The following is a 23,862-nucleotide window of genomic DNA, read 5'->3' on the forward strand; positions in this document are numbered from 1 at the left end:
GCTTCTTCCTTTCTTAAAGCAAATCAAGACAAACGCGCAAAGATGGGCTTTTTTCCTGATGGGTGTGCTGTCGCTTTGATGCCAGCCTTCTTGCACCATCGAGGCACTTTTTATTTAGGCCACGTTCAAGACCAGTTAAATAAGGATGGCGCACAGGGAGTTCTGCGGTGGTGAGCTGCTTAGCTACTCCTGTGATGCTTAGCAACCAGGAGATGGCCATGTGCTGCCTTGTAGGAGCTGATGGAAGTGAACAACCCCAGATTTGCATGCAGTTTGTTGTTGGTAATTTGGGTGAAGGAAGAAGAAGACGGGAAAGCACTCCACTGCCTTTCTCCATGTGTTCATTTTCTCCCATTGCCTCATCGCTGGCTTGATGGCTAGCTTGGGAACTTATTCCCATTGGAGCTAATTTCAGAGAATGGGCATCGTTTTTCAAGAGCATCTGGAAGCTGGTTCATGCCTTGTTTTGATTGGATGACTTTCTACTGGTCTACCATTTCTAGCAATGTCATTCGTTTATTTACCTTGTATCTTGTCTTTCCTCTAAGGATCCCTCAGGGTGGCCTACATCACCTTCCACCTGTCCATGTTATCCTTGCAAGAACCCTGTGAGGAAGTTAGGATGAGTGAGTGACTGGCCCAGACTCACCCATTGAGAGCATCATGGTGCCCTGGTCTCTGGAGTGCCAACTCATCATTCTAACCACTGCACCATGTGGTATGGTTCAGGTGACCAGAGGCCAATTGGAGGAGCAATAAGGTTGCCCTTCCCTGTAGCTCCAGCCTACGCTACACTCACAGAAGGGTGCCGCAATCCCCTTGGAAGAGCTATGCTGATGTTGTCCTCCTCCCTATGTGGGATTCTTTTGACCCAACCATGTCCTTCTTCTGTAGCTTCTGCATCCTTACATTATAAGAGCAGCGAGATGGGCCACAGGAAAGCTCCAGATGTGATACTCCCCGCTGAGGTGAGAAGTGGGTCGCTGGTCCACTTCAAAGTTTACTTAGCTTCAGGAGATGACGTTTTTGGAAGCTGTGCAGTTGAAGTCACGTGGAAATCGGAAGCATAGAAATCAGCTCTGAAGTGGTGGCGGCTGGGAACACACACTCTAAATACAGAAGTGCACAGGGGAGAGGTGGCACTGCTGGTGGCTTCTCGGGTGCCATCAGTTGACATTCTAAAGAATTAAGTATAATCCATGCCCTGCCATCTGCAGACAGTCTGCAGAGCTTCACACATTGCATTTTTTGCTGTATCCAAATGCAAAAAGTGAGTGTGTGGATGCAAGAAAAAATGTTGAAAAAAGTATAATATAGGTACAATTGTTGGAGAGCCGTGACGGGTTGGCACTCTTTGCTGAGTTTATGGTAATCCAGGACTAGTTGCTTTGCAGAGTGTGAAATGCTCCCCACCCCGCAAGAGTTGGAGTGAAGACATAGGTACATGGGTGGCAAATAATCACAAGGAATGCTTTACTTATGTGAGAAATGTAACGTTGGATCTGTGAACTCATGTGAAAGAGCAAGTTCTATTTGTATGAAAAGGGAAAGCACAAATTGGGTTTCTCTGTTAATGGAAGAATTACAGCTTGTGAGCCAATTAGAGGAAGGGTTCGAAAATGGAATTAAATGAACCATTAGTTAGAAAGCCTCTAATGTATATAACAATTAAGTACATTCAACTTCAAGCTGAATCTCCTTTAAGAAGCACTCTGGAGTTATGTTGCTAAAAAGGAATGTAGCCGGCCTGCTGTAGTATTTTATTTATTATATTTATGCCCTGCCCTTTTCCCTTCAAGGAACTCAAGACTTGCACAGTCCTGCTCCTCTTAATTTTGTCCTCACAACAACTGTGAGGTGGGTCAGTGACTGACCCAAAGGCACCCTGGTGAGGTTTGTCACTGGCTGGGGACCAAATTTCATCCCCCAGATCTTAGCTCAGCCTTCTAGAAGTCTGGGTTAGGATGTCTGAAATAAGAGTTTCTGTTCTCTGCTGGGTGATGAAGCTCCTTGAACTTGGACAAGTCACTCACTCTTTTAGAGGTTTATTATAGGGCTAAAAAACTGCTTTTGATTCCCTTATAAGTTTGACCTAATGCAAATGGAATTGGCAGTCCTTGGAGCATGAGGGAACCTCTAAAATGAGGCTTCTGGCCTCATCCATCCGGAGAGGAAAATCCCTCTGGCATTTCCATGGTGTAGAGAGGAGGCACCATGAATTAGGAGGGGCAATGGAAATATCGGCAGTTTTTCTACTTTTGCAGTGGTCCTGAGTTCCTAACCCTCCACAAATGTGGAGGGTCAGCTGTACAGGAAAGTCTTTCTTAAATGTTTTATATGCATTTTATATACGTGATCCAATTTACATACATGTTCCACTTAAAGGTGTTCCTGGGAACGGAACTCATTTGTAACCCTTATTAAAAAGAAATACCTACTCTTTTTGTTGCAGGAAAAGTCTGAGGAATTAACTGTACCAGATACATTGTCATCAAGCTGTGTATCTTACCAGTCCCGTCAAGAGTGAGATCCACTTCAGACCAGCAGTTTTTGCTCCTCAATGCTGAACCACTTAAAGGTAATGTGCACATCTTGTGTTGTGACAAACTGAACGTAAGAATTAGGATTTTCAAGTGCATTGAGAATTTGTTTTCATTTTTCAGGTGTAGGGTCTGGTTTATAGGAATGTGATCATTTACAGGTGTTTGACTCTATCGGGCAATGGTTAGCATTGCATTCTTATGACAAACTAACCTGCTTTAATATTCCAGAGAAATAATAAAGAATAGTTACATTTGGAAGGAAGATTTAAAAATTTTCTCACTTCCAAAAGTTGCTGAATGCTCTACAAGCACCTCTTAAGCACTGAATTGACTTTTTTGTGTTAATGTGAGTGGAGAGGAAATGGTTAACTTTTGACGTGCAAAATGAGGTTGGAAAAATACATCACACTTGAATAGGGCAAAATCATGAATATGAGGCATATCAGCAGCTGTTAAGGCAGTGCTAGGCAAGCCTCCTTAACCCAGAAGAGGTAGGGAACAGGAGAGGAAGATGTTCTGACTGCAGCCAGGCCTTGGAGGCCCCCATGCAGGGGGAGAATGGTGGGTCTTGTGGGGAGAGGACCCCTTTGTGATTTTGCAGTCTTGGCAAATGCCCAGCTGACTGCCTTCTTGAGTCTTGACAGCGGAATGTGACTTGTGCACAGAGGCGGCATACACATTTGAGTCCAGAGACAGCGATTGTGACATATTCCTGTTCAGCGGCGGGAATCCATCAGATCCTTCAGCTCTGCCCCCCATGCTCTGCCCCTCTTTTCTCTGTCTTAAACCCACCTCAGACTGAGCATTGTGCAGGCATCCACCCGGAAGTGAGCCCAAGCAGTGTGCGAGGCCAGCCTTTGAAGAGGCCACTCAACTTTTTGAAGACCCCTTGTAATTAGCACTGTACTCATCAGTCTTATGCTTGTTCATTTGCAGCAAATCACACATGTGTGATCACACACTGTGCAGGCAGAGTTGCTTCCATACATGCAACTTGCAGGCTTTGCATACTTTGCGCAAAGAATAAGGCATTTGACATACTTTGTACAAAGAATGACATGTTTTTTGTCCTTTGTGCAAAGAAACTGCTGGCCTTGTGGAATGTCTTTGGGCTTGCTCTTGGCTTGGCTTGCTTCCTGGCCAGAGCCAAGCATGGGAAGGAAGTCCAGCCAGCACAAAACAGCTGGATTTCAGCCTGATGTACTATGGATAATATGAATTCTTCAAAAAGTTTCCTTACTTTTAAAAACACTATTTATTAAGAATTTCAAAAACAAATTACATCACTTTTCTACACAGTAACCCTCCTTTGCGATGCATTTTTCCCAGCGTCATACCAACTTTTTAATGGCATCAGCAAAAAAATGGTTTTGGTTGAGCCACTGCTGCACCACTGCTTTTGCATTATCATCATCACATGAACATCTTCTTCCCCTTAAAGCTCAGCATCCATCACACTAGTATGGCCATTTTCGAACATTTCAATCCACTCATCGATGACTCCATGAGAGAGAACTTTATCCCCATACCGAGTACACATGCAGAGATGAATTTGTGCTCCCAACACTTTCTGCCCACAAAAAGTGTAAGTTTTGCAGCTATCTTCACCACAGTGTGACAACTCTTACACTAAACTGTGAGGGCAGCCAGCTTGCCAGACAGACAGACTAGTCACACATCACTCTCAGACACAACCGATTACTATTCCCCCTGCCCTCACCGTTTCCAACAAAAATATAAAAGTGCAAAAACTTTTGGAAGACCCCTTGTAATTAGGACCGTACTCGTCCGTCTGATGCTTGTTCATTCGCAGCAAATCACACGTGCCCCCAAGCCAGAATCCCACATCAGTCTTTGGTTCTACTCTGAAAGCAACGTGTAATTTGTGCAAAATGGCTTGCTGTGTTTGCTTTATGGCTACTTCCACTCAGAACTGAAAGCTCCTTTCAGGATCAGCTTCGTACCATCCAAGATGGAAGCTGATTCCCCCATCCCAGCTTTTTTTTTTTCCTGGTCATTCCTTTATTTGTTTCAGGAATGAGTCATAGGAAGGGAAACAAATTCTTGCTTTTGTGTCTTCATTAGTGGGAAAGGATGGGAGAGAAACCTCAGGTGGTTCCAAAGCATTATTTATCTTCTTGTAGGATCTAACTTTGAAGCCAAAGAGGATGGCCTGGGAGGGAGGGAGGGAGGGGGAGAGAGAGAGAGCGAGAGAGAGAGAAGGCCTGGAGAAGAGGAGACAGGCTCTGGCATAGCGTACTGGTCCCCCATAAATGTACGGACCCAATGCTGGATTGTCATGGAGGGTTCTGAGCCACAAAATAGTTTCCTTGAGAGGAGCAACAGACAATCTGATATCTTGTGTTTTTGAGAGTCTCCACCAAATAGCAAATCTTTTCGTAAAACTATTTTTGTTTTCAATTTTACTCTCTTCATGACCACCCCCTTCACATGTCATTTTTTACTATCTGATTTCCATTGGTCTTCCAGTTCTTAAGTACATTCACCTGATGCTTGCCTTGTGGCTGTGTCCTTGTAATTAGCAATTAATAACATGACAATTGATGAACGGGTATTTAAAGGCAATCCCCAGTATTCCAATGTAGTCATCTTGTAATGCAAATTTTAATCCCAGGAGTAACCTGCATAGCATATTTAGTGTGCTTTATTAATTATGATGATAGATGTCCTGAAAAAGCACCCACCAATGGGTTTAAAACAGGGATCCATAGGAATTAAGAATCAACCAATGTGACAAGTCCCCATCTGCTAAAATGGGAGAGTTATGCCAATCCAAATTCAAGAAAATACTTGATTTCTATTTTTAAAAAGATTAAAAGCAGCCATAGCTGCTGCAGTGTGTGTTTTCTGGGAAAACGTTGTGCGGTATTCATGGGTGAAAGGAACATTTACCCTTTAATAACCCTTTATTTGCTGCACCCCTCTGTGCCTCTATTAGGGTAGTCAACCAATTAAACTATTTTAGTGAGTAATCATCTCCTTTCTAGATGGAGTTAAATATTCATCTCAATATAGATCCTTTTCTGAGAAATTGAAGAAGATGTGAACCTATGCTTTAACTAAGAAACAGAACAACTTTTTGTTAATAGATGTAATGGCATCCTTTAATGCTTTCAGTTTAACCAAATCACTTCAAATTATAAATGAATATAAACTCTATTTCACACTTTAAAGCTGGCCTTGGTGATGATTCAGTTAATCATCAGTTAATTAATCTATCAATTAAAGCTCTCTCTCCTTCTTTTTATAGATTTAAAGTGCTTATTAGGGTTCATCAGAAGTAGCACCTGGATTTAGTAAAATGGAAAAGGGAAGATTGGAAATATCAGACCCCTCCCTTTGCTGTACTTCATTTTATCCCAGGAAGATAATTGTTTATGTGTTAGTACAAACAATGGTGTATTACATTTCTATTTACTGGAAGTATGTATACCATGCTTAGGGTGGCTCACAACGTATTTGGAAACATTGACATCTCAAGAAAAAGTAAATTAAAAAAAGTTACAGATTAAAAGACAGGAGCACAGCTAATAAAATAAAAAAGCAAAAAACCTACTGGAAAAAAAAAACAAGTAGCAGGACAGTGGAAGTGGCCAGCTTTGAAACACTTTCTTTTTGGCCCTTTTTTCCTTTGCAGATGTTGCTTTTGCAAGGCTATTACACAAAGTATTATGGGTAACTTTTAGGAGTAAGAAATGTGCACATGTTTATATCTTCCAGATAGTTCTACTTATGCTTTTCTGCAAGGAGGAGAGGTTTCTCAAATCCCAAAGCAGATTGCCTGCCTGTTTATTAATACATTGATGTTTAGTAAAACAAATAGTTCGTGTTATTTGTTTAGGTTGGCTGGATTTCTAGCTGTTCACTTGTAGTGAACAATGACACTTGGGAATTTCAAGCTCATATCACTTTCCGTGTAGAGTCTATACTTCGACGAAGATAACGATCCTATTTCTGTTGGAGGAAAGAATTAAAACTGTTATATTTTGAGAGGCTGATGTAAAAGATTCGGTGTATTCCTTTTCCTTAGGAATCAGAGTATGCCACACTGTAAGAACAGTACAAAGAATTTGGAGAGGGTTTAGGTTTGATCTAGAAGGAGCATCTTAAAAGATCTAAGCACGCTGGCATTAGAGGACGCAGCTGCCATGACAAAGGAGAGGGCAACCAGAAAGCCCAAGAGAACATTCCACTGAGGTAAAGCAGGCCAGATCTGGATGGTGGGAGAAACTGTGTTTGATGATGGGGATGGGTCATTGCACTGCTTTTATGGCCTGAGTCCTTACCCAGATGAGCACCTGTCCTTGGACTGGAGTGCCATGATTCCAAGGATAGGAAGGCTGCTTCCCATAACTGTCCTGCCTCTACACCCCATTCTTTCACTTGCATTGGCAATCAATGGCTTAGGCACTACCTCTTAAGCGACCCCCTGAATGTAGGAGTTGTGCTATTCTCGTTGGCCTCGAAGGCAGCAGCAACTTTAAATGCTTCTTGTTACAGTTTACTGGTGCTGAGCAGCCAAAAGGCCACCCACATGACCTGCAAATTTGCACATAAATGTGCTAGCCAGGACTTCAGCAACACTCGGAAAAGCACTGAGTCAACGTTGTTGTTGTGATTCCCAAATCATCCTGTGCTCTTGCGTGACCTTTCGGCTTACAACAGACAGCTGCCATATGTGGCGGGCTTGGCTTTGTATCGTTTCTTGGGGCCTTCACATTTATCCCGGGCGGAGATGGAGGCTGCTGCCTGACCCAGAGAGCTGTTGCACGTGAGCAGAGCAATCCTGGGTATAAATACATTGCGTTATAAAAGGAAGATGACTGAGAGCAGCATGCTCCCTGGTGTGTCAATCGTCTTCCTGGAACTGTGAGCGATGATTCCCTTCTGAGATCATCTCTCCAGAGTGATTCTAAGGACAACAACAGTTCCCAGCCAGTTGCAGAAAAGCACACAGGGAGGTGCAAGCAAACCCAAAAGAATTCCCCCTCCTCAAAGCGGAGAGAGGCAAGAAAGCTCACACCTGTTAATTGTACTCCCCCAAGCTTGCCCCTCCCCGCTCCCCGATTTTTAATGCTCCTGTTCATTTCTCCACTTAAAAGCAACTGTTCTTTTTGTGTGGCCTCCACTTTTCGATAGTGAATAGCAAAAGGTTTACTTTTCACATAACACTGGCACTCTCAGTGAAAGTTTCCACATAACAGGTTCCAGACAGGGTTTAAAATAGCAGGTTTTAGTAGAATGTTTAACTGCATTTGAATGTTGCTTTGAATGCTTGGTAGGCACGCTATTTATAATGTCTAGGTTTCTCCAGGGTGAGGGACTGATTATTAAAGTAGTTTAAGTATACAGATGGCATGGATGCAGCCAAAGCATTTTAGAACGCAACTCATCTGTGTTTGGGATTGTGTGTTTGCTCCCCGCACCCCACCCAGTGGTGCTTGCTTTCCAGCGTAGTCTGAAAGCAGCAGCAAAGCAGTAGCTTCGCACATTTCATGGGAACTTAATTTGCAGTCTCCAGGAACATCAGGCCCTGAAGAAGAAGAAGATTCAAGTGGCTTTAGTGTGGGAAAGTTTTCAATCAGCAGCGGTAGCAGAAGGGAAATCTCTCACAGAAAGACTGCAGAAAAAACGGATCTGATTTTAGTAGTCAGCCTAATATTTTTCCATCGAGATAAGGACCAAAAGTTGAAAATGCATGCATTTGTATTGATGTTCAAGGTCCACACTGGGGCTAGGTGAAGGGAGAGGGTTCTGGAAGCTCCTACCCCAAAGCATTTCTTTGAAATCCAGATTTGTGTGCTGCAAGTGAAAAACACTGCATAGAAAGGGCAAGTGGAAGCAAAGTTGCTTGAAGATCGCGTGTGCTGGAGAATCATTACGCCCAAGAGAACAGCAGTATCATCCTGGATGCTGTGCCTCTGCCGGCCCGTGACTTGAGCACATGCATGGAGCCCGCTGTGATCTGGAGAGAGCCCAGTGCAGCAAAAGCCATGTGTGTGCATGGCCTGGGAGCGAGGAAGGGCAGGGGCTGGGCCTGTCTTGCATTCAACCCCTGGCCATTTCTAGTTAAAGGACTTGGGGTAGCAAGGCTGGGAAAAGCATTGTGATTTCCTTGGAGAGCTGTTGAAGGAGCCAGAATTGGCTAGACAAATGAACACTCTTCTCTGTCCAGGCTGCTATTGCAAGAATTCTCTCATAATACTACCCAGGAGCTCTTTCTTTCCCTGTTACTACAGCATCCTAATAGTACCAGCTCCAGGCAACCATGGTAAACGGTGGTTATTAAAAGCCTGGTATCACACATTAAGCCACCCCTATTGTTTCAACATAGATTATTAACGAATTACCTTTTTATCACTTTGTCAAAGAATACTTTAATTTGCACTGTTCTGTCAATTCTGCTTAAATTCAATCATGTTGTTGTTTTTTTTTTAATTATGTTTTCTTCACATGAATCCCCATTTGACTTGTCATCTCCTGTTAGATATTTAAGTTTTTGCTTGGTGATTTTACCCTTTTTGTCTGATTGGCTTCACCTGAAATTGGAGGCCCCCTTATTATGATGAATTAATTTGGTTTTCATTCAAGCAGGGACTGCTTTAATAATGATGAATTGCAGAAAAAGTCATTTGGAACCATTTAATTCTTATGATAACAATAAGCAGGAAGTAGAAAAGAATGGAACAAACAGTTGTGATACTGAATAGCACTCAATACCCTCTGTTTTGTGAATGTCGGCAGGTTGCCATTCTTCCTCTGGATAATGCTTATAGATGTTGATCAAAATAAGTCCACAGTCTTCCAGACTTGCTAAGATTTAGGGGCAGATTGGCCAGGGAACCATCATGGGTTTTGTGTTTGGGTCTTCAGGCACATCTTCTCAGACTATCTATTCAAGATGTGCTTTGACAATAAGCCACATGCTCACGCACACACACGAGGGTGCGGGGTGGGGAGAGTTCCTCCGCTCTTGGAAGCTATCAATCAAGACTGGTGCAGTCAACACTGCTTTAAGAATTCTTTCTTCATGTTGGGAGCAGCTAATAATATGGATAAAATTTGTGATGGAAAATTCGTTAATATATATGGATACCCATGGTCTTAACCATTGACCTATCTCTTGGAATTTAACTCAAGGTCAGTGTAGAGAGATTTTCTATGCTCTTTTGATAGCTAAAAGAGTAATGTAAACCATCTTGAGATTTTAAAATATAAAACCGTATAGAAGAAGGTACCAAATACCAAGGTGGTGTAGTAGACAGAGCTGGACTAGGATTTGGAAGATCTGGATTCTAGTCCCCATTGAGGCATGAAATGCACCAGATGATTTGGGGTTATTCACAGACACACTACCTGGCCTTCACATGAGTTACTTTGAGGATAAAATGGAGAGAAAGAGAACAATGCATGCCATTTTGGACTGCATGGTGGAAATGCCAGGATACAAGTGTAATTTATAAACTAGCAAACAATACATCCTGCATGTAAACAATGCACTGAGTTCATGAAATTGGCTCAAAATGCAGTAAAAACCACGGATGGGGGTGTTGCTGTAGAATGTTCTCTGCCTGGGGTGTCCTTTAGTCTAGCGAGCCTCATGCTCCTAGCAGCAAAATGTCGGACAAGATGGGCTCGTGGCTATCCAAGAGGACTGCTCTTGTGCATCATATTTATGATCTGTGGCTGGGAGTGGCCAAACTGAATGGGGGCCTGCAAGGTGAGTCCTCTTCCCCGGATCAGTGGGGAAGCTTGAATCCAGCACTGCAGCAGGTTGAAAGCACCCTGTTGACTAAGGCCAAGCTAGGAGGCGAGGCTCCAAGACTCGGCCAGTGGCCTCACACAGCCAGCCACTCTTTGGCACCAGTGTTGTATATGCCAGCTTCCTTTTGTACCTGAGATGAAGAGACTCATGATTCTATCATGATTCTATGTGATCCACAGGAGGTTTTCGGCCTCAGGCCATGAAGCTTCTAGCCTGAGCATTTCAGAGTGGTAGAATTCCTAATGGCTAATCAGTTCAATCCATTAGGAACATCCAATAAGGCTTTGTGCAGACATTAGGAGATAATGTCTTTAAGATTTGTTAACTTGTGTAGATGTTTGGCATTTCCACGGAGCTATCTTCCCATTTGGCAGTTTGGGATGGAGAATTATGTTTGCTAATATAACTTCCTTATGCTTACTCAATACTCTTTTGGTGAAAGGGGCTAAAATCAACCTCTTTCTCCTGCTCTTTATATTTAATAGGAAGCAGGGAAAGTACTAAAGACTCTATTCTTTCTGACAGCCTCTAACATTGAAGCACTGTCATTTTAGCTCAGGTTTGAGCTGGGATGTAATTCTAACAAGAAAATGTTGACGTCACAGGACGTCCAGTGCATCTTTGTTGCCTCCACTCCAGTTTTAAGTCTACCTTTGCCCAGGGGATGTCAGGGGCTTGACCTAGGGAAGATCCCATACGGAATACAGTCAGGCATGGAATGTGTTCCTTTGGGGAGGGGTGTCCATGGGAATCCTTTCCACTTTCCCAGCCAGCCTCAGGCATGACCTGCTTTCCAATGGCTGCATTCTCCAAATTTGACCCCTCCTTGTGGTTTGTGCATCAGTTCTTGTCAGCCTCAGGGAGCATGGTCCGTGGTCAGGAATTGTGGGAGATGTTGCCTAAAATATCTTGAAAGTACTAAGACAGGGACGGTTGCTTTACTGTGGCCTTCATTTTCAGGAAACTCCAGAAGCTGATGGCCAGAAGCTGAAGCTGAAGATTTTTGGAAATGTATGTCCCGAACCGAGGCATTGGCTAGATAGAGTCCAAGCAAACGTATTGAAAGGTGAAGGATGTAGGGAAGCAGCCAACTGGAGGTTGGTGCAAAAGGGTAATGAATCAGATCGACAAAAGCTAAGCTAAGAAAAAACTAGGCCTGATTGGCAAGCATTCATTACTAGCTCTGGTCAGGAGAATCAGTGAGACATCAGGGTGTGGAACTGTGCAAGTCAAGTGGCTAGCGTTACTCCTTTTTGCTACCCACTCTGTAGACTGGAGTTGCTCACTAGAGTAGGAATCCGCACGCCAGGTACAAATGACCAGGCTCAAGCACTGAGTAATTCTGCCAATAGGTCATGTTTTAGGAGACTAGGTTAAATGGCTTTCCAATAGGAAAAATCCTAAAATCTAGCCATTGTCAGAGAGCTAAGATTTTAGTGCACACTGAAAGTTTTGAACATCTTTTGACCCATGATGATTTGGGACTGAACTGCGTTTGAAAGAGGGAAAGGGTTTTGTGGTCTGGCCTCTTCAGGCACTCCTGGAACATTTTGAGTCTCCTCCTTTAACATACATTCACTGCTAACCATGTGACCTTGGTTTTGCTCGCTATGAAATGATTATCCAGAACCACCACAACCGGCAAAAAGTCGATGGATGCTCTTGCGTTAAGTTACCCCCTCAAAAAAAAAAAGTATGTGATAAAACTTAAAAGCAGGAAAAATGGAAAGATTGGCATTGCATGATTTATTTCCTGTTGGTTGATAAAATGCATCTGGTTGATCAAGTCTAGTAATTACCTAACTGAACCATTGTCAAACAGGGCCTATTGTCTAAACTTGTAATTATTTCAGACTTCACACAGATTAGGTAATCCACAACTCATCTGAATTCCTCTTTTTAACATGTACTCAGAGTTTTTAAAAGAGTGGGATTTTTCCAGCCTTTCTTTCATGATTACATGTGAAATGGGGCCTTTAATCTCTATTGTTGATTATTTGTACAAAAGCAGGGGATGTACTCTTGTTTGAGATGAATTAATACCAAATGGAAAAAGGCGTGATCTTGTGCATACACCCTCACATTAATGGTGCATTTGGGTTATTAACTTTGTCATGCGGCTTCCCCCTTTGGGTCAGTGAAGCTGCAGGAGAAGGAAAAACCTTCTGACTTGTAGATTTAGGCTCCAGTTGCATTTGATGTTATGTTAAGCATTAGGAGTTGTGTGCCATTACTTTGGGTTAAGTTCCACAAGGTGGAGAGTAGATCTTTGGAAGAAAAAAGGGCAGCATTAGAATTTGAACTGGATAGAAAAGCTCTTGATGTATAGAATAATGATTCTTTTTTCTTTTTTGCAAACACTCGTAGAGCGTGGGAGGATATGAAGAGCGTTGATTCTGGGAGCTGCAATATCCGAGCTGTGTTGCTTGTAATTCCCTTGGCAACTTTGTTTATTTTGCTCACTTTACTCTGTTTTGTTTATGTTAGTTTTCCTTTGTTCTGTATTTTTTATGTAATTGTATATGTTGGCATTTTTTAAAGGTGGAGAGTAGATCCAGGGATCTGAGAGACAGAAAGACCAATCCCTTCAATCCTTCCCTGCCATCTGGCTACTTTCTAAATGCCATTGTGGACGCAGTAAATAGGGGTTGGACCCAACGGCCCTATAGGCTCCTCCATACTCTTCCTATGATCCTCTGAAATACACACATCGTTTAGGATTTCTGTAGCACCAGCCACAATGTAAGCAAAAGAGATCCTTGCCTCAAGGACTTATGGTCTAAATTTATGGGTAGGGGAAGCAGCGGGGTGAGGAAAGAGAGGGTTCCTCTCCAGCTAGCATTTGGAGATGAGGGCACATTCGGGTTTCTAGTAAACCCTTGTTAGCATTAGTGATTGTTCAGACTGGGCCTGCCATGGTTATGGCAAACATTCACAACAGTTTGGGTGTGCTTTGAGAAGACCTTACAAGGGCAAATGAGTTTTCAGTCTTGCAACCTTGATGGAGGTATGGGTGAATGCATTTATTTATTACAAGTATTTACATTCTGCCTGGAGCGGCAGCCCAGGCTGCAAGGTGGCCTTCTTTTCCTGCCTGCCTCTGTTTCCTGGAAATCCAGAACAGATTTCTGAATGGTATGTCAGCACCAGTAGCAGCAGAAAAAGGATGGGCCAAAACAAAAGGTTCTCCAACGTTTGACATCAGAAACTACTGTGACTATTTTTAAATGCTTTAAATCAAGCTCACATCAATTCTGTAAGTATGCATGAAAAAAAATGGCATATAGTTGCAGATGATATAGAGATTTTTTTTCCTCTTAGAAGTTTTTTAAAAACTGTGTTAGGCATCCTTCAGAGCAGTAAATACATCTCTGCTACAATTCTAGCCTATGTATCATTTTGCCTTTTTAAGCATTTCTGCACTAATTTATGGGCAAAAGAAGAAGAGAAGTCATGACTGTAGAGCTCCTAAGTTGATCACTCAGAAGGAATATTTCTGCCCCCTAGGTGATCAAACAGAAGTAGTGCCTTACAAGCCTGCTTCACAGACTATGGGCCAGTTCACACAATCCTGGAACAAACCATAGGTTATGTCTGGGCTGTTTACCCATCACATAACCGCTGCCACCCAGGTTTGCTCAGTCTGAGAAGTCATGGCAACTGTCAGCCAGGGATTGCAGATTCAAAAGGGTGTGCAGAGCATTCCATGGCCATGAAGATTAATTAGCTCAAGGCTTGTCATAGCATGCAAACGAAGTCTACATTTTAAAAAGACATCTGTGATGACCTCCTTCATCTTGCACCCAAACAGCATGTTTTAAGGTTCCTCCGTAAATGGAGAAATTCATTTTTGTCAGGAGGGAACATGCACTATTTTCTTGTGCAGTTGATCCTTCTCAAGTGAGGTAGGTGAGCTGCTGTAATATAACCTTTTGTTAATTTAATCTTTGCCGGTCTCCTCCCAAAAGAGGGAAGGGATTGACTTTTTAAGCAGTGGTGTTTAAAAAAAAGAAGGCAGAGAGAGCATGCATTAGCTGGAGGAATGTTACTAACATACATGGGCACCAAGAACGATGCTATTTAGAAAGTTGCATGTGTCACAGTGGGCGTTTGGCCGTTTGTCACATGGCTATTTTTGTCTCTTGGGCACAAGTGATAGCATCTGGTTGTTGGGAGGTGGGGGGTGGGATGGATTCCCCCCCACCCAAAATCAGTTGTGTGGAGCTCATCCACCACTATATTTGAATCTGAGAGGAAAAATGCATGAGTGACCGCTTCATGAGGGAAATATCGGTGGTCATAAACAGCCTCAGTGCTTCCCATATCTAAAGCTGCGAGCTAGAGGGGGTGTTGTTATGCGTGCAAGCAGAAGGCAACATTAGGCTTATTCTTGGTAGCACGTTCTTCTTGTCATGCTTGGGTCATTGATGCCTTCAAGGAATTGTTCATGAATGCAGGGGTCCTGTGCTATGGTAGAAGCACTTAATTCTCCGCAATCTTCTCTGGCCATCCGTCTTTGCTGGGAGCCCTGTTTTCACTTAAGGCTCTGTATGTTGCAGTGGAAGTACAGTTGGCGTACGATGAACTCGTTCTTTGGGTAGGCATTTTAAAGGAGAGCTAGAAATATCTACGATTGCAGTTGATGTTGAGGTGGGATGCAGAAGCAGACCCACAAAGCTAGAAAAGGTGGTTGTGGAAAATTATTTCATTTTTATTTAGTTAGGTGACATGGCATTTATGCAAAGACAATAAAGAGCAAATATCTGGCAGTTAAGTATGCCATGTAAAGGCTAAGAGTGTGTGAGTGATAAACTGAGAAGTTCCCATTTCAGATCAAATCTCAGCTTTCGGTGGACTTAGGCAATGGTGTCTTAACTTGTCCCCCCCCCCCCAACATGTAACACATGAATAATAATTCCAATCTACATTAGGAATTATTGTTTTAGGGGTTACCGTCTTCTCAACTGTCAGATGATCTGAACACTCAAAAAGCATGATACAAGGCCTCGGTAATATGATAACCATTATTCCGAAAGCTGATAGAACATTTCTCTTTAAAAGAGTAATATTTGTATGGTGATCCTATGAGCAAATAGTTTTTACGAAAAATAGCCTGGATGGGTTCGACATACAAGCGTGTATCCCAAAAATGCTGAGAGCAGTCCTCCATCCTTTGGTGCTCGTGTCTGCTCATGGGATTTTAGCAAGGACAGTGCAGAGTTTTGAGATTTGCACAAAGAGGCAAACTGGCTTGGCCTGGCTTGAATACTCCATATCCATGTCCATCAGAGCCTGCCTCTGAAATATTGGGTTCTGTGCTGGTACCAGGTAGCAATTCAATCTTTACCTAGCAGGTCAGGATTATTTTGAAGTTTTGGGACTTGTACCACTCTTTTAAGGGTATATAGACAAGAGAATATGTGAAAATCCCCTGGATTAAAAGTGGAGGCATATCTCTCTTCCAGTCAAAAAGACACAACAGCTCGAAAACTATGAATGGGCATTCTCAATGCAACTGTGGCATAGCTCAATTAATAGTGGCTTGTTTGCATATATTGCTAACCCACATGTATTTATACCATGGGTTGTTATGTATGAACTCAGCTGCAGTATCAAACCATAGTTTGTTAACCTGCAAACAACCCAGAAAGAGAACATATGGTTTGTTGGGTTGTGATCTCTGGGTTGAATCATGGTTTGTTGTTCTATATGAACCCAAAACTATGAGCTATGTCACCAAGCGACAGGGAAAGTAGCCAAGAATTTTAACAAACAAAAACTTTCCTATATGCCAGTAATATAGTGCTGCAAAGATATTTGGGATACTGGTGACAGAGGAAGGAAATAAATAACCCAGGGATTAAGGAAACATGATTTATTTGATCAGCTGCCAGACATACCCTGGGTAGAGCACCAGACCATGGGTTAAATAAACCATGGGTTGGCATTATATGCAAACCAGGTCATTGTCTGGTTGTGTTCTCTGTGCAATTGTGATGCTTTGGGAATTTCTGGGTCTGTCAGAGAACCTGATTTTTCCCTCACCCCTCCTTTGGCACAGGGAGGAAGGACTGCTCCAAGAAACAGGAATGATACATCCAGTGCAATTGCTTTAGTCTTTCAAGGCACACAGTTGGTGAGCCACTGGTATAAGAGAACATGGCTGGAGACCCCAAAACTGGAAGTCACAATTAAATGATAGGAAATGCTCTCGTTTCTGTCCCTTGAACAATCCTGGTTTTTCTCTGGGACTTGTTATGACCAGCGACAAGATGCATCGGTGACTGGAGAGTACAATCTCTGGACTCCGTCCATTTCCTGCAGCACCGTGGCCCATACAGGTGAGGGAAGGGATCACCTTGTGCAGGTGCAGCCTGCCCTTCCCTTTCTCCCTTCACTGAGCACCTCCAGTAAAAAAAGTCATACGCAATTTGGGGTTGGGCTGGGGAGATGTGGAGGCCGCTTTTACGACACCGTATGCCTTCCTACCCTCGCTGAAGTAAAAATAACTGGTTTTAGTTCATGAATCTCGATACTCTCCTAAACTAACTGGCTGGCATCCAGAAGCTCACAGTTTGTACAGAATTTATGGAATCATTTTAAGGTTTTAAAGAAAGAAATCAGTTCAGCAGCTCCTCAAAAGAAAAAAAAAATCAAAGAGAGCAAGTGGAAAGTCAATGTCTTCCCTTCATCTCTCTCTCTCTCTCTCTCTCTCTCTCTCTCTCTCTCTCTCTCTCTCTCTCTCTCTCTCTCTCACACACACACACACACACACACACACACACACACACACACTATCACACAAAGATTGGAGGCTCATACCTTGAGATCAAGCTTAATCTGGTGTTTACACCCCCTTTCATGTTTCAGCTCTCACAATTTGCTGCAAGTTTTGTGGGGATTATATAAACAGTTATTAGTACCATGTGGTTTTAACTAGCAGGGGGAGATCCTGAAGTGAACCCGCTTTCCCACTGACCTTTATTTTTCTTTTCTAATACTCAGATTAAGAAAGAGAGTCATGTAACAAGAGTATCTCTTTAAAATAGCAGTGTTTGCAAATCAAAGAGTGACCTGCACAAATGTTGCCTTTAGAAGAACATGCCTGTTGGTTAATACAGAGCCGGGATGGACTCAACAGCTGCTTCAGAGACTTCTGAAGTAAAATCCATCCAAATGAAAGAGGATCAATATATGCATAGGAACTAAATGTTGGGTTGCAATGTAAAGTTTTTGTTTGCTGCTGCAATGGAATCTGACTCCTGTTTTCATGATGCATGGGTTATTGCTGGAAGTATTTTGTAACGCAGCCCTTACAAGCATGTTTGTAAAAGGCCAATTTTTGGACTGGGAGTTCATGACCATTATGAGACTCATGGTGCTTTCCCCGCAAGCAGCAGGACATGCTCTGAATGTGGTCTTCACTTTATGTATAACTCGATCTGCTCATAAAATTATTTAAATTAAAGGCATTGAACATAAACTCAGGGAAATGGACAACTTAAGCTTCACTGTCTATTGTATGTAGTTATTGATTTGTCCTGGTGTTCGTATTTCTGGCTTTCTGGCCATCTCCTCCTGGGATAATTAAAAATTAGTTGTGCTCAATTGATGCCACTCTCCTTCTCTGCCCATGCTATTACATCCCCAAGGTTATCTTGTCAGTCGGCAGAACATTCGTCTGTTCTGTTCCTGTGCCTTTAGCAGCAGGGTGATGTACAGAAATCAGCAGGCGAAGAAGTCTCTCACAGCTGGGGAATCCAAGGAATTGCTGTGGGCCTTCCAGAAGCATTTGGTTGACCACTGCTGGAGATAAGTTGATGGGTGAGATAGACCTTTGGTTGAATACAGGAAACCTCTCCATGCAGTTTTAGGAAGATCCTTGGACAGGACTACCAACTAACTATGGTGCAGTGACAGAGTACACCATCCTCCACAAAATGAACAAAATATAATGATTGATTGTGTGTAAAACCAGCTTTTTAAAAAAGCAGGGGTGCAGAAGCCTATCCCATTGGCCAAATCTAGGTTATCGGGCCTCTCGGTCCTTCGGGCAATGCCTTCTGGAGGAATTTCTGCTCAGAAGGAACCTCCACTTTTCGCTCAGGTCAGGGATGAGAGCAGGATGCAGGCCACAGTCGATGCGGATACAGCAGGTCTTGGCTGCCCATAGGAAACTGGGCACACTTCCTGGACCCAGGTGAGTCGCTGTGTGTGGGGGCCCCCAGAGGGGCATGCCAAGACAGAAACCTGGCAGGCACCAGGAAGAGCAGCTGCTGTCTGCATTGCCAGCCAAGTCTCGTTGCCATACATTTGCACAAACGGAGGGGCTTGACCAGCTTGAAGGAAAGCTAACAGGGCCCCCATCCCAGCCTAGTTCTGCACCCAGGGCCATCTTAACGCATGGGCCTGATGGGCACTTGCCCGTGGGCCCCATACTAATCTGTGTATGTTAACCCCAGGAAAATGGGAAAACTTCCAAAATTAACGGTAGTTGTAGTTATCATAGGGGCCCCAGGACACTGCTTTGCCCGGGGCCCATCATGCTGTTAAGACGGCCCTGTCTGCACCTCTGCTTTGAAGGAAGAGATTTCTGATCATGGGGACAGAGGTGTGAGGCCTGGTTTGCATGACATGCTGGGCTCACTGGGATTGTTTAACCCCCAGTAAGCTGTGGAGTGTGCTGGGCAGCATTCGGAATATGCAGTTCCACTTGCGAGTCACTGTGTCATCTGATGCAGCCCCCATGGCTTATTTGAAGGTTGAACTACCCTTGGATAACCCTCGCTTTTTTATAGAGCTGTGAGAGGGCTGTTTAACTCTCAGGTGCATTGGTGGTTGAGTTTGCACTGGAAGGTTCCCCACCCCAACTGCAAGTTCATAATATCGTTGGGCCTGTACTGCAACTCACTGTGTGTTAAACAACCCTAGGAGAGCTCAGTGGGTTGTCTGAACCAGTCCATTGGCTTGGAAGGAGTCTAAGTAAAGTAGTCGGAGGTCAGAGAGGTTTGCACCTCTTTGGTGAGGTGTGCTCTCTTCTGGGAGTAAAGACAGAGAAGGAAATTTAGTCAGTGGTGTTAACATGGGCTGTGGGGCAACATGTGCCATCTGATGGACTAGATTATTGTTTGGTTATAATAATGTCATTGATAGTCAACAGATGGTGCATTATAGCGGGTTGGGGGAACCTGTGATCACCAACCTTGACATCCGTTCTTACTGGCTGAGGCTGATGAGGCCTGTAAGCCATCAACATCTGATGGAAAAAGAAAGAAATGATCTCATTGTATGCAGATAAAATCTCCCAAGGAGTTAACTAACTCAATGAGGGTGCATGGCTCAATTATGAAGCATATATCTTGAATTTTACGGTCCGTTCCCTGGAATCTTTCATTTAAAGACCTCGGGTGGTAGAAAAGGTATCTCCAACCTGTATCTAGTTGGAGATCAGAGGACTGCTTGAGTAGAAGGAGCAGCGTCTGACTCTATCACCTTCTCACATATATATATTGCGCATGTACAAAAGAGAGAGCGATAGAACAGAGGGAAATAGGATAGATACGACAAACGATAGATGGAAAGACCATACTAAGAGATGAATATGGGTAAATGGAATCACAGTGGCTTTTGTTCACATAATCTGCTTCAAGTGAAAAGACTCTCTCTTTTCATAAAGCATAAAATAGTTTAATAGCATTTAATATTAATTGGAGCTGAGAGCAGTGCAATTAATTAGTTAATTCTGTCAAAAAGCAGAGATTCCTAATCAAACTTAATCAGATTTCCCAATGCCAAGTGTGCTTTGGCTGCTAATTCAAATAACAGCAACAATAATTTGACTGGAGGTATCTTCTTGTTTGTAGAAGGGCATTAAGGCCTTGAGATGTCACAGATCCTGCACGAAAAACAGTGCAGCTTGCGTCCAGATGACTTGAGACCCCGCCAAGCTGTGAACAAACTTCATTGATTTTAAAATGTCTATACCACTTTCCCATTGTCCATAGCTGTTTACAGCCCATCGTTAACAGTACAAGTGAAGACAGGAAATATCAACAGGATCCAACAATCCAAAAGTAAGCGGACACAAAGAAATTTTAACCCAAGCCAACCAGAGCGATAGCGAGAGAGAGAGAGAGCATGGATTAGGTCTCATAGCATTTGTGAAAAAGGGAATTGTCCTACCCAGCACTAGAAGTTGCATTCAAAGCTTTACAGTGGCCTCTGCAAAGGACTTACTCTGAGCTGTTACTGGTCGCTCGTGTTGCAAAGACAGCACAGGCAGAAGAGCAGACCGCAAAAGTTAGGTGGGCTCATATTGGAAGCATCAACCCTTGAGGGTTAGGGCAAATAATGAATTGAATATGTCCTCCTTTTCCAAAAGGCACCCAGCTGCATTCTGTACCAGAAGAAGTTTCTGAGTCAACTTTCTGGGCAGCCACAGCAAGACCACATTGCAGTAATCTCAAGGTTTGCTGAGTGCACATGGGAAGAGGCAGTGTTTTAGGGGAGTTGATGGTTTCAGGGTTAAAATCAGTATTTTGAATGTGGCTTGGAAGCAGACTGGGAATTGGTACTGTTGACAAAGGACGTGCACATTATTATCAAATTGCTCAGTCCCAGTGAGTAGGTTAGTGGCCATATGCTGGACCAACAATGGCCACTGAACTATTTCTAAAGGTAGCCCCATGTTTCAGTAGTCCAAACAAGTGGTTACCAATTGCTGTAATGTAGATTAAGTTCTTACCCATATTTGGTATGTACTTTGGAAGCAAAGTGAGTCTGTTTGCTTACATTAACAGAGATATGATAAGAAGGATTGACTGGTATTTCCAATATAAGGTTTATTAACCAGAATTTAATTAAGAGAGATCTTGTAAGAGTAACAGTGAGTAAATTGTAGCTGTAACAATGTTTATTCTAGTGCTTCTCCCCGAGGATCCTGGGACTCAAAACTGGGCAGGAAGTCAAAACTTAAACATACCATTGATTGGACATGCCAGCATTCCCATGCCTGTATCACCCCAGTTTTCTTGAATGTATTATATGTATTTTCCTAAGCTCCACTGTTGGGCCCAGTTCAAGTGCTATTCTGGGCCCAATAGTTCTGATGGCACGATCTGCTTCAGAAGAAGACTGGGATGGTTTAGAACCTAGTTCAGTCATGAAGAAGCCCATGGGGCCTGAGAGCAGACTTTTTGCAATGGTCCTCAGATGGTAGCTGGGGAGAGAGGGGAAGGTTTGCACCTGTTCAAGAAGAATAGGAGGTTAGCTATCCTGGGTTCCACAGAGGGGAGTAGGCCGAGAGAGTGCATTGCTTCTGGTGCATCGAATGACATGCCTGCAGCTGAAAAGGCAGGCAGCCTTTTTGTAGGAATCAAGAAGACCGAGACAGAGCAGGCTAAGGAAGGAAGGGCTCCAGCCCACGTTTTTTTGGGAAGCTTCCACACAAGGCAGAGTAGGAATCTATTCTGGACTCCCTTGTCAGGACAGATCATCCGAAGCAGAGCTGTAGCTACCCCTCTCCAAAACTTAGCCTGAGGCAGAAGCTGCAAAGCCTTGGCAGGGAGAAACTGTCTGAACTGCCCAAAACATTGCAAGATCCGGTCTGTTCATGATTTCCTGATGTGTTTTGAACCCTTTGCCGCTAGGAGCTTGATGTGGAACATACAGCTAGATTTGGATCATCCCTGGATTCTTATCTGCTTTCAATTCTCTGCTGATCAGTTGTTGCATTAGGATCTGGTGCTGGACTTGAGCTGTGTCTCTAACTTACATAAACTTCTGGCTATGGAATGGGTCTCCAAGTACAGAGGTGGAAAGCCTGTGATGAGAACATTTCTACCGCCTGTGCTCTTTCTTGCCTGGAGTAAGCATCCTTTGAATTGCCCAAATGCAGTCTTTCTGGGACTTCTCATGAATCATGAACTTGAAACTTTTGTCTGCCCTGAAACTGATACCAGGAGCCGGTGCAAAGGGCTAGCAAGTGTATAATGGGATTGTGGGTTTCAAAGCCTAGCATGCTTGCTTGCCTGGATGAATCATGAATGTTGCATCCCAGTTTGCCTTGAAGGGTCTGGATGATACTTACAGTTGCAGCTGCTTGAAATCTGCTCTGCTGAGATTCTAACTTAGAATGTAATGTTGGACTTAAACCTCTGACCATGTATTATTTCTAGTCTTGAGACTGTTTCTTGAGCTAAGCAATGAGCTGATAGCCTTTTGTCTATGCTGTCTGATTTTTAAAGGCATGAACTGAGAGTCAGCGTATAACATGAGAACTGAGAAATTGATCCGTGTAATTTGATTGTCTGCAATAGAAGATCACACGGACTCTGGTGTTCTTTTTCAGCTTAGTACAGTGTGTGCTTGAACAATAAGGTCTATGACACTTGGGCTTCCTTGATGTTTAAGCCAGTATGCAGCTAAACTCTGGATCTGGCCTACCCTTCGGTCCAATGGAATATTTGCCATGCTCCGTGGACTATGTTAAGCAGCCAGCATCTTGCAGTCTTCAGCTCCTTCAGTCTGCTGAGCCACTGCAGTGCTGGCTCGTTTTTTTCAGGGTGAAAAGAAAAAGGGTGAGTGACTAGGGCTTAACAGGCAGGGTTGCATGTGTGTGGAAGTACTGAACACATACATAATGTCTTAGTGCGGAATTCAGCTTCCTGAAGATTTCAGTGAGCTTTTAAACTCAGACTTCTAGTCTTGTAGTAGTAGAAGTTGAGTTTTATGAAAGGGTGTAGCAATATGGCAAGAAAATGGTTGTATTAAAACATTAATTACATTCTGATAACATGAATAACATTCACAATAGATGAAATTTGTTTAAATTGCCCTTTTTATAACAAGTAAAGCAATTTAAACAAAAGGTTTAAAAGTTGTTATGATTAATGCACATTTTCATTGCTCGGCCAACCAGTCCTTCAGAATAGCAGCACCTGTGGCTGAAAAACTGTGTGTCGAAGTATGTGGGCAATGCCATTATAAATCATAAAAGCTATTGAATGAGACTTCTAGCAGTAGTCAGGATGGTACTTGCCTCTTCCCAGATCAAGCAAAAACATTATTTGCATTGCAGAATAAATTATGTGAAACAAAATAAGTTTTATGACTTTTCCATGCTTTGTGCAGATCACAGAATCTCACTTTGCTTGGCAGATGATTTGACGGGATGCAGAAGCTTATGGCCCTTTCATGGGTCACTGCCTTGCCAGGGCGAAGGGGTCTGCATAGCTCAGTGAAGCTATGAGCTATGCCATGCAGGGCCACCCAAGACGGACAGGTCATAGCAGAGAGCTCTGTCAAAACGTGATCCACTGGAGAAGGAAATGGCAACTCACTCCAGTATCTTTGCCATGAAAACCCCATAAACAGTACCAAAAGGCAAAATGGTATGACGCCGGAAGATGAGCCCCTCAGGTCGGAAGGTGTCCAACATGCTACTGGGGAAGAGCAGAGGGCTAGTACTAGTAGCGCTAGAAAGAATGAAGCGACTGGGTCAAAGCCGAAAGGACACTCAGTTGCAGATGTATC

At 43.2% G+C, this 23,862-nt stretch overlaps 1 protein-coding gene across 8 annotated transcripts in view; it reads left to right on the top strand.

The window, feature by feature from the left end:
* ZMIZ1 (zinc finger MIZ-type containing 1) overlaps positions 1–23,862 on the top strand; it is a 394,693-nt gene that overhangs the window by 119,070 nt on the left and 251,761 nt on the right. For all 8 annotated transcript variants that reach the window (XM_044420292.1, XM_044420291.1, XM_044420296.1 and 5 more), the window contains one exon: positions 2,453–2,578. The gene's annotated coding sequence lies outside the window, so the exon portion shown is untranslated. The remainder of the gene's footprint in view (positions 1–2,452; positions 2,579–23,862) is intronic.

The sequence above is a fragment of the Varanus komodoensis genome, unplaced genomic scaffold (assembly GCF_004798865.1).
Source record: "Varanus komodoensis strain SLA01 unplaced genomic scaffold, ASM479886v1 scaffold11, whole genome shotgun sequence".
Lineage (NCBI taxonomy): Eukaryota > Metazoa > Chordata > Lepidosauria > Squamata > Varanidae > Varanus > Varanus komodoensis.